Genomic DNA, 12,556 nt, shown 5'->3' on the forward strand with positions numbered 1-12,556 from the left:
ATTTTTGACAAAAAAGCAAAAATTATACAATGTAAAAAAGAAAGCATCTTCAACAAATGGTGCTGGCATAACTGCATGTCAACCAGTAGAAGAATGAAAATAGATCCATATTTTTCACCATGCACAAAACTCAAGTCCAAATAGATTAAAGTCCTCAATATAACTCTGACCAAACCAGACCTGGTAGAAGAGAAACTGGGAAGTAACCTTCAATGCATGGGCACAGGAGACCACTTCTTAAAAATAACCCCAGTGGCATAGACAGTAAGAGCAACAATGAATAAATGTTACCTCCTGAAACTGAGATGCTTCTGTTGAGCAAAGGACACAGTAAAGACAAACAGGCAGCCTACTGAATGGGAAAAAAAATTCAACAACACCACATCAGACAAAGGACTGATCTCCAAAATATATAAAGAACTCAAAAAATTAGACATTAAAATTTTAAATAACCCAATTAAAAAGTGCTGTGCTGAACTAAACAGAGAATTCTCAACAGAAGAATTTCAAATGGCCAAAAGACACTTAAGGTCATGTTCAACTTCCTTGGCTATCAGGGAAATGCAAATCAAAACAACTCTGATATGCTGGAGAGGATGTGGTGTAAGGGGAACAATCATCCATTGTTAGAGGGAATGCAAACTAGTGCAATCAATCACTTTGGAAATCAGTGTGGCAGTTTCTCAGAAAACTGGGAATGAACCTACCTTAGGATCCAGCAATACCACTCTTGGGAATATGCCGAAGAGATGCTAAATTATACTACAAAAGCATTTGTTCAACTATGTTCATAGCAGCATTATTTGTAATAGCCAGAACCTGGAAACAACCTAGATGCCCCTCAATATAAGAATGGATAAAGAAAGTGTGGCGCATCTATACATTAGAGTACTACTCAGTGGTAAAAAATAATGACATCTTTAATTTTGCATGCAAATGGATAGAATTAGAAAACACTCTCCTGAGTGTGGCATTCTTTTATGTTGCATTTGTTTAACTCTGTGACAATATGGTTCTTTGACAGTCTAAATTACCCCATGGTCTAATTAAATGGCTAATAGCAAGGCATGAGAAAGGATAGACAGAGCTGGCAGGCAGAGAGAATAAACAGAAAGAGGAATATGGGAGAAAAAGAAGAAGGAGAAAGATAGAACAAGGAGAGGAGGTCATCAGGGGATAGCCACCCAGCTACACAGCAAGCCATGGAGAGAGATGTAAAAAAAGGTATAGAGAAATAGAGATAGATAAAAACCCAGAGGCAAAGGATACATAGGATAATTCAAGATGAGAAAATCTGGCTAATAACAAGTCAAGCTAACTAAGGTCAGGCATTTTAAGAAAGAATAAGCCTCCATGACATGATTTGGTAGCTGGATGGCAGATTCCCCCAAAAGGGTAAAGAGAAAAAAATCAACAACTACACATATGTAATAAAAAAAATGACACTTCAACTAAGATATTTTGTCCAATCTTTATTGAACACAGAAACATTTTAGAACATCCTTGTTCCTTTGGTTTTTATAAAGATTTTTCTCAATTAGAACGCTAGGCAATTCTTACAAAACATAGTTTTAGGAGAAGGTTTCAGTGAGTGTTTGTCATAAGTTATAGTACTCTTTATTTTGTGTCATATTGCAGAAAATCTGAGAACTATTGTCCACACAAACAAATAAGGTTTTAATATTTTTTTGTGTCGAATGTAAAATTATGTTATTTTTTGTCTAAATGGATTTGCCACTCATACATATATTGGTATCTTCAGAAAAAAACTTAGTGTAATCCTGAATACATAAAAACATTGGAACTAGCTGAGGTTATAAATAATGTTGATAGAATATACTTATGGCCTTATAGAAAGGCAGGAAACAAAAATAATGGACTGAATGTAAAAGAGACTGAGAAGTAAGTATAGAGAAAAAATATTAAGTGTTTATGTATAATGATCAGTAAAAGTTGTTTCAGGGACACCTAACATAGATGGAAAACTAATTTCCCAATATACCTTTAGGTGCTAGAATTGTCTCATGCATTTTTTGTTTCACTGAACACTAGCACAGCAGATGAACTAAATTTCTATTAGGGACCTCGCCTCATTGACTATCCCTATGCTATAACATGTATCCATTTTGCATTTCAAAGACACATTCAAAAGTTGAACAGCAGTGTACAGAACTGGGAAAACTTACCTAAGAGCAATAAACATGTTTCACCTAAGGCATTTGCTGACCCATCAGTAACTCTCTAACAGAGAAGTTAACTTCTCACACCTGGACAAGCTTCTATGGAATGAAAATTTCCTGACAATGGGCATAGAATTGCACTGATTATCTTAATAGCTGATGGAGATAAAAGAGCTAAGAGAATAAAATCTTTCAAAACAATTCCCTCTCCAGTGTTTTCTGTTAAAATAAAGAGACTCACAACATGATGACAGTGATCCTCTTTTGGAAAGCTAGCCACACATTAAAAAAAATAATCAATAGGTACTCCTGCAGTCAGCACACAATTCTCTGTACCAAGGTCAGGTAGAACTATTCTTAAACCATAACAAAGAAACCAGGTGTCAGTTTTCTCATGCAAAGGTGGAGCACAGCCCACTGAGAAGGCTCTTTGAGCCTCACTACAGGGTGATAAATAGTATTGTCTGTCTACTAATAAGGAGGATGAAACTGACCCAAACTTGAATGAAACGGATACAAACTTTTTATAGTAGAAAAATAAACCTCCATTGCTAACAAAATACAGCATAGTGAGATGAGGAAAAAAAAATCCATTCTCAATGCTTTAAGCAACATATCAGCCGTACTTTCAAAGATAATCACAATCCCCATAGCAGTGTGTTTCAAATTATAGTGTATGTTACAATTATGTAGAGTTATCTTCTCATCATGTGGTTTATATTGGGATAATGTACAGAAACTGATGAGGGCATGGTGAGGCTAATGCATTTATTTCTTTCCCAAATTTTCTAGGGAGTTTCCAAGTAGACCCTCGGACTACCATACCATGTGTAAACACTGCAATACTGACAATTTAGACAAAATCACTTGACCTTGTCTGGTTTTTTTTTTGTTTATTTTCGTAGCAGTTTTTAATTTGAGAGCATTACAATGTAATTACATCATTTCCCACTTCCCTTTACTTCCTCCAACCTCTCCATATAATTCCCTTTTCTCTTTTTAAAATTCCTGGTTTATTTAATAGTTGATTTCTGTGTGTACAAACCCATACACAAAGTTGGAGTTCATAGAAAAAGGACTTGTTGGTAACAGGGAGAAGATCAGTGAGAGTGACAGGAGTAAAAATGAGACTAATATGGATTGAATCATTACAATATGTACATACCTAAACATGACAAAATAAAACCTGTTGTTATGTATAATTGATAAAGGCCAGTAAAATTTTAAAAATATCATTTTTTGCAAATAAAGAATTATAGGAGTTATTTCATTCAAACATTATTTAATCTCCATTTGACTGACCGTTCAAGTCATAATATAAATTTTATAAAATGTATACAAGCATATTTTTCATTTCTATAAGAGAGTTAGAGAGTCATACTGGATAATAGAATTATCACTGAGCACTGAAATAATTATGTGAATCTGTTTTAAGGATCAAATAATGCTACAACATAGAATGTTACCCTCTTATTCAACTGATACTTTAATTTATAATCATCTTTTTATGCTTCCAGGAACATGATATGCTTGCATCCTAGTGAAAAAACATCAGAAATCCATGAATTTATCTAGTAAAATAAAGCAAAGTCATGACATGTATTAAGAAAGAATACCATATAGGCGAAGATAACTCCAGTTTCCACAGGACTAAATTCTTTTTTTTTTATTGAGAAAAGGAAAAAAAAAAGTTTCAGCCTCCTCCCAGCCTCCCATTTCCCTCCCCCTCCTCCGCTCTCCTCACTCCTCTCCCCCTCCCTCTCCAGTCCAAAGAGCAGTAAGGGTTCCCTGCCCTGTGGAAAGTTCAAGGTCCTCCCCCCTCGGTCCATGTCTAGGAAGGTGAACATCCAAACTGGCTAGGCTCCCACAAAGCCAGAACATGAAGTAGGATCAAAACCCCGTGCCATTGTCTTTGGCTTCTCATCAGCCCTCATTGTTCGCCATGTTCAGAGAGTCAGGTTTTATCCCATGCTTTTTCAGTCATAGTCCAGCTGGTCTTGGTGAGCTCCCAATAGATCAGCCCCACTGCCTCAGTGGGTGGGTGTACCCCTCGTGGTCCTGACTTCCTGGCTCATGTTCTCCCTCCTTCTGCTCCTCATTGGGACCTTGGGAGCTCAGTCCAGTGCTCCAGTGTGTGTCTCTGTCTCTATCTCCATCCATCACCAGATGAAGGTTCTATGGTGATATCCAAGATATTCGTCAGTATTGCTATAGGATAGGGTCATTTCAGGTTCCCTATCCTCAGCTGCCCAAGGAACTAACTGGGGACATCACCTTGGGCTCCTGGGTGCCACTCTAGGTTCAAATCTCTTGCCAACCCTAAGGTGGCTCCCTTAACTAAGAATTGTGCTTCCGTGCTCCCCGATCCAACCTTCCTTTATCCCACTCATCCTGTTTTCCCAAGTTCCTCCCACCCTCCCCTTCTCACTTTTCTCTCCCCATCTCCCCTTATCCCCATCCCACCCCAACCCCAAGATCCCAATTTTCTCCCCTGCAATTTTGTCTACTTCCCATAGCCAAGAGGATAACTATATGTTTTTTCTTGTTTTCAACTTCTTATTTAGCTTCTTTAGGTTCACCAATTGTAGACTCCATGACCCTTATTTATGGCTAGAAACCAATTATGAGTAAGTACATCCCATGTTCATCTTTTTGGGTCTGGGTTACCTCACTCAGGATAGTATTTTCTATTTCCATCCATTTGCATGCAAAATTTGAGAAGTCATTTTTTTTTTACCGCAGCGTAGTACTCTAATGTGTATATATTCCACACTTTCTTCATCCATTCTTCCATTGAAGGACATCTAGGTTGTTTCCAGGTTCTGGCTATTACAAATAATGCTGCTATGAACATAGTTGAACAAATGCTCTTGTCATATGATAGGGCATCTCTTGGGTATATTCCCAAGAGTGGCATTGCTGGGTCCAGGGGTAGGTTGATCCTGAATTTCCTGAGAAACCGAAACACTGATTTCCAAAGTGGTTGCACAAGATTGTATTCCCACCAGCAATGGATGAGGGTACCCCTTCCTCCACAGCCTCTCCAGCAAAGGCTATCTTTGGTGTTTTTGATTTTAGCCATTCTGACGGGTATAAGATGATATCTCAAAGTTGTTTTGCTTTGCATTTCCCTGATAGCTCAGGAGGTTGAGCATGACCGTAAGTGTCTTTTGGCCATTTGAACTTCTTCTGTTGAGAATTCTCTGTTCAGTTCAGTGCCCCATTTTTTAATTGGGTTAATTAGCATTTTAAAGTCTAGTTTCATGAGTTCTCTATATATTTTGGAGATCAAACCTTTGTCTGTTGCGGGGTTGGTGAAGATCTTCTCCCAGTCAGTGGGTTGCCTTTTTGTCTTAGTGACAGAGTCCTCTAGGACCAAATTCTTATTAAGGTTTTTAGATTTTTGTATTTTCTTACCAGCACTAAATCAAGAAATGAAAACCAATTTTTCTTTAAAATGGAGGTATCAATGTTCAGTCTTCAATTTATGGTTTTCATAGAATAACCCAGTTTTCTATATGATATAAATAGATGTATCTGGGCTAAGAATGTGAAGACAGATTATAAAGCTGGCCCATGATGCATAAATATAACATTGCTATAAATATTCCATGGAAGTGTAATGCTTAAGAGCTATATACTATCATGGAGTCCAACAAAGTAAATTCCCCTCTTGTTTTAGAATAGATTTTAGTGTTTGTCATTGAATACCAGATCAAATAGTTAGATAGCATTTAGGGAACATACTGGATGATAATTGCATATTATTTAATAAAATAAGAAACACAATGAACATAGCAAAATGCTTGCATTATACTAGGTGTACTGAAAATTGGAATAAGGGAGAAGACAACAGAGTTATATGTAGTTACTCCAGGGCAATATGACCATTAAGAAGAGTGTCAAGCAACATTAATCATTTATTCAATTGAATATTTTGTGAGCCTGTTTTCATAATAAGAAGCTATATAATTGCATACCAATAAGTTAAAAGTTTAAAAGTTAAAATTCCAATATAGATGTAGAGTTGTAATTTGAGGAATTCTTATAAGAACTCTTTTGTAGTTGAAATTCCACATAATGTGTAGTAGATGAGGGGTTACTTGATGATGATTAGATAGAAGAAGTGAATAAATGATGGACAATGGGGATAAAATAATGTTTTACCAGGAGGTCACTAATAGGATTCTGAAGAATATTGTCAATCAGAGGAGGAAGGGAGCAGAGGAGGAGGAGAATAATGGTTCATAGGCTGGGGAGAGTGGCAAATCTAAAGAGATTGTTGGTGAGCAACAGAGTAACATGAACACCCAACTTGCCTCTGGGGTCCAAGGTGATATATGGGCCTGGGCTGTTGCCAAGAGTCATTTCTTGGTCCCAGGTCCTTACACATCTGGGGGTCCCTGTACTGATGTTTGTGACTCCTGTCACCACTAAGGGCCACATAGAAACCTACAGTCTGTCCAATAATTTAAGCCATGTTAGTATTTGAGAGTCAGGCTGCCACTGGAGCCAAACAGAACTGGATAAATTATGTTGCCACCCTAGGCCGTGGTGTCATCCAGACCCAAAATGTGTCCAAGGACCATGTCTGGGTTCATGGCTCTACTGCTGCCAGGGTCTGTATTGAATCCAGGACTCCTGTTACCATTGAAGGCCCAATCAGATGACTGGAGTCTAGGCTGCTACTGGGACCACGCAGATCTGGGTGACCTGCAATGCCAATTAAGGCCAAAATGACATCCTGACCCTGGGCTGCTGCCAAAGATAATGTCTGGGTCCATGTTGCTACCACAGCCTGAGTCTGTGCTGATATCTGTTGCCTGTATTGCAAGCAAAGGCCACATGGATTTCCCAGATCTGGACCTGTGGTCATGTTGGTGTCTGAAGGCTGAGCTGCTGCTGTATTCATACAGATCTGAGTAACATGTGCTGCCACCAGGACCATTGCTGGGTCCATGATCCAACCACAGCGCGGGTCTACGTTGATACCCATGGCCCAGGTTACCACCAAGGGCCAAGTGGACATCAGAATCCTGGGCTACTATCTAGGGCATCATTGGTGTATGAGAGCTCTCCTGCTACTGGGACCATACAGGAAAATGATATAATCTGGGCCTAGGATGCCTTCAAGGGTTCCATGGCACTGCCATAGCTGTGGTCTGTGTTGATATCCATGACTCTTGTTACTGCCTAATGCAGTGAGGATAAGGCTGCAGAGAGTCGACCCCATCCCTCACTGCCTATAGCACTAGGAAGAAATGGCTCTGCACCTTGCCTGGGCAACACAGTACAGCTGCCCCCCTTGGCAGAAGTATAGGTGAGCCATTTTTAAAGACAGGAGAGTGGGAGAGCTAGCTCCACTGTCTGCTGTTTGGTGGCAAGGGCTAGAAAGAGATATCCCCCTTGTCCCTTACTCTCTGTCACCTACTGCAGGTGGTAAAAGCTGGTCCCAGGGTCATGAGAGTGGAAGAGCTGACCATGTCCCTCTTGGTCTGCAGCACTTGAAAGAGTCAGCCCTGCCCCTCACTGAGACAGCATAATAAGAATGATTATATTGATGTGGGCACAGGTGAATTGGCCAGCAAATATGTCTGGAAGATCTAGACCAACCCCTCATCTGCCATAATGGAGAAAGGGTGAGCGATAGCCCTCCTCCATCACCCACTCCTTACTACCTGTGATGGCTTGAAGAACTGGTCCTGAGGTCTTCAGAGCTAGAGAAAGGAATCCCTCATCAGCTGTGGCACTTGAGAGAGCAGGCCCTGCCCTTCACCTGGGCAGCACAGTAGAGCTGTTGGGCACCCATGAACCAGCTCTGAGGTCATGAGAGAAATAGCTCTGACACCTTAATATGTCCCATACAACAGTCAGGAGAGCATGTGGGCCCTGTGTCTTTCCTGGGCAAAGCAGAAGAGCTGCTCCTATTGGTGTGAATGTGGGGGAGCAGGATCTGAGGGCCTGAGAGCACTAGAACTGGCCCAACTCCTCAAGGCAGGCAGCATTGAGTAAATTGACAGGACACTGTTGGAGAGCTCAAAGGTGTAGAGACAATAACAGAAATATGCCCAACTCGCCAACCTAGCTACTACCCAGGCCCAGAACCAGGGATATGAGTTAGTCCACCCCAACACTGACCTTTCCTAGGAAGTGCTGGAACATGGGAAGGGAACAAACCTACAAATGCCAAACTGGAGAATCTATAAGACAGGACAACAACAGGGTATCCAAGAGCAATCCCAGTGTTGATAGTGTAGCAGAAGCCAGAAGCCTCAAACCAGACCAATGAGTGACTCATAGCAGTGAACATTTACAAAAAGAAATATATGGACTAAAGGGTAAATTGTGTGACTCATCAGGTTATACTACGGCTTTCATGCTTCTTTTGGTTTTTGTTTGTTTGTTTGTTTGTTGCTTTTTCTTTTCAATTTTGTTTTGTTTTGGGGTGGAGGTTGCAAGGGCAGAGAGTGGATGCTACAGGACAGAGAGATAAGTGGGACTGACATAGATGATGTCAAGTCCACAAAGAATAAATAAAATTATAAACATGAATAATGAGATTAATTGAGCAAGATACAATGAAAACACTGTCTAACATTTTGTCTTAAAAATCAACTCAGAGGTATGGCTTTCACAATGATGGAGTGAAGACCTTTGGGAATGTATTGCTCCTGAAAACACATACAAACACTGAAAGCATTGTAAAAGTCAACAATTTCAGAACATGACAAATTAGCCAAAGCTTTCTCACAATCTGAAGAACATTTATACAAGAAAGCTCCTGGTCCCCATGTGAAAAAAGGTTATAGGAATTTTATATTGCTCTGCTCATATTTAGATACTCTACATCCATGGTACATATAAAAAATATTCTTTCAATGTGTAGGTGAAAGGAAACAGATTTGAAGTTCTCTAAATTTTCTTCCCCAGAGCACTGTCACATTTTAACTTGTCTGAAAACCTCTGGTAAGAGCCCCTTACAGAGTATTCTTGTCATTTGATTTGGCTCAGGACTTGCTCTGTGGGAAAATACCTCTCCCCAAGGTAAGTTTTTGAAAACAAGAGATGCAACTGTTTAATCTTTCATTTGCCTAAAAGCTATGATATTAGTTGGTGCAAATACACATCTACCTAAATATCAAAGAGGAAATCTGATAACAACATGCTCATGGGGGTTTTCAAAAGTTCTGACATACACCTGGGAATCCAGAAATGTGTGAACATAGAGAAGTATATTAGCCCAGGAAACACCTGAAAATACCATAATATTTCATCACAAACTGTTTTTTTTTTCAAGACAGGGTTTCTCTGTATCTTTGGAGCCTGTCCTGGAATTAGCTCTTGTAGACTAGGCTGGCCTCAAACTCACAAGAGATCCACCCACCTCTGCCTCCCAAGTGCTGGGATTACAGGCATAGACCACCACTACCTGGCCTCATCTTGGACTGTTCTTGAGATCCAAAGTAAGGAAGTAACGAATAAAGAAAATTTTGTAAATTACTTACTAGATTTTGAAGATATAATACAGTACACACATCCTCAAATATACAAGAATATATGCAAGTCAACATAGAAGCAAATATACAAGACTGAGACAAAACCTTTGAAAAAATCCTGAGTAGCTACTTTATGTTTAATTACCTAACTGGACAACAGTGGCATCAATATCTTAGATGTGACAAATATCAATCTGGTTAGAATTAATATCTACTTAATAGGTGGGTGAACTCATACATGGTAATATAAATTCAGACAACTACCCATGGCTGCAGGGGAAATAGAGCCAAGAGAAGAATCTACTATTACCATTTTACTAAATTAATAAAATTTCTTACTTTTTTCCAAATACCTTATGTTAAAAGATAAGTATAGATATACTATCTCATTAAGAAACTTTTTTTTATTTTCAGAAGAGTCTACTACAGAGAAGTACAATTGGACAAAGTACAAAGAATAAGTAATGGTGGAGTGTCCATCCCTAAATGTGACATCAATAATGTCCTGAGGCTATGGAAATATCTTTTAAATAGGCCGGGGCAGATTAAAAGATGACAGTGAAGACATCTGCTAACTAGTATGTTCGAGATGTGACAGAGATGCTATACTAATGAACTATCAATAATATGACTGCCTGCCCAAGACTTTATAAGTCCCCATTACTAAATATTAAAGAATGGATAGGGGAAGGGCTCACAAGGCCTAATAGATACTTTAAAAGCTGGAGGAATTTACTTCTACTTTCTGAAAGCTACTTTTTCTTTTCTTTTTTCTTTTTTAAGGAACAAGCTCCCTTATAGGTTTTGAAAGCCTAAGTACTAAGATTTATAAACAAGTACATACAGCTAGTGCTAACTGCATACATTCTAACTAAAGAGAAGAAGATAGAGAAAGAGGTAGAGAGAGAGAAAGAGAGAGCGAGAGCAAGAGAGAGAGAGAGAGAGAGAGAGAGAGAGAGAGAGAGAGAGAGAGAGAGAGAGAGAGAGAGAGAGATCAAGCATAGATATATGGGGTATAGGAGGAATCAAAGACATAGTAGGGGTTGATTTCATGAAAGTGCATTCATCAGTTCTGTCTTCAAACTATACAATTCTTTGACATATGCTCAAAGAAATCATCTCCACAGATACTTGATAAGCTATGTTCATGACAGTTCAATTCACAATAGCTAAAATTATGAAATAACTGCATGTTTTTAAATGATGAAAGGATAATGAAAATGTGGTATATATACACAATGGAATACTATTCAGCTGTAGAGAAAAATGAAATTATGAAATTTACAGGTAAATATATGGAACTAGAAAATATTAAACTGAGTGACCTAACCCAGACAGAGAAAGACAAATGCTTCATGTTCTTTATTACTTGAGAATCCTTGATCTGAATATTTAGATGTGAATAAATCACCTTGAGTAACAGAAAATACCAGGAAACTGAAAATGGACAGCAGAGATGAGTGAGAGAAATAGTTCTAGGGAAGAGAAAAACAGGGTACAAGTGCTATAAAGAAGGAAATCAGGAAAATATGAGATGGCCTGGTAGTATAATCCTACCTTACTTCCTGTGGCTGCTGAGTTCATGAACTCTACAAAGGAAATTTAACTGCCAATTCACTTAACCAGTGTAATTTTGAGCTGCATTATATATACATCTATTTATGCCTACACATAAATTGTGTTAAAAAGATGAAGGATTGCTAAGAACATGACCTATACAAATATAAACACCATTATAATAGCATAGTTGAAGCCAACATTAATAGAACTGTTAAGACAAACAGAAAATGAAATGATAGTAGAAAACAGTGATTCCTTCTCTATAATAAAAGATCAAACTTCATATAGAGAATAAAATGACAAAAATTACATGATAGATATTGCATGTAATAGTCATATACATTACTCCCAGTATAAACAGAATAAAAGAAATCTTCTCAATCAAGTAGTCAGATTATTTTTCCAATAGATAAACCTAAGTTAAGAAAACTGGAAAGTTTATTAATATAGATCTACAGATGTCCAAAAATCTGTCAAAATGGATTAAAAATAAAATAAAAATTAGAAAATACCTTTCGTTTCCCCCATAACATGCTGGATTTTGTTTGAAAGTAAATATGATCTGATGGCTTTTCATAAACTGTCTTCATAAAACTGATTTTTTTTCTTCTAAATTTTTGAAGTGTAACAATTGGTGGGCAAACAAATCTTTCTTTTTCTGATCACCTCAGAAAGCAAAATTTTAACACGCAATTATTTAATAGGAACTAAAGATAAAGCCAAAGTAGGGAAGAAAAGAGTTCTGTCTGCCTACTTATGAATTGAGAAAATTGTCTGGAAATTATCTGTCTACAAGCTGCCATGCTTCCAGGGATGACCATAATGGAGTAAACTTTTGAAAAATTAGTCAGTCCCAGTGAAATGTTTTCCTTTAGGAGAGTGGCTTTGGTCATGGTGTGTCTTCACAGCAACTGATCACTGACTAAGTCACCTGAAGCAGATATGGTCCTAGAGAGGTAGCAGAGAGTTCTACATCTGTATTGGCAGGTAGCAGGAAGAGAGAGTGGCACTGAGCCTGGTTTGAGCACCTCAACCCTCAAAGTCAACCTCCTGTGACACAGTTCTTCCAACAAGTAGGCTACACCTACTCCAACAAGACCACACTTCCTAATGTTGCCACATACTCACTGTATCAGGATATAGGCAAAATCTGAAATGTATGACACAACAAAGATTTGACACAACAAACATGGCAAACAGCAACAACAAGCACAACTTCTGAAAATGCAGAGGAGGGTAAATCAAGAGGGGTTGATTTCATGAAAGTGCATTCATCAGTTCTATCTTCAAGCAAATTGATCAACCATATTGTCAATTTGG

Source organism: Microtus oregoni, unplaced genomic scaffold (assembly GCF_018167655.1).
Source record: "Microtus oregoni isolate MIOR12 unplaced genomic scaffold, Mior012 000126F_ref0000101, whole genome shotgun sequence".
NCBI lineage: Eukaryota > Metazoa > Chordata > Mammalia > Rodentia > Cricetidae > Microtus > Microtus oregoni.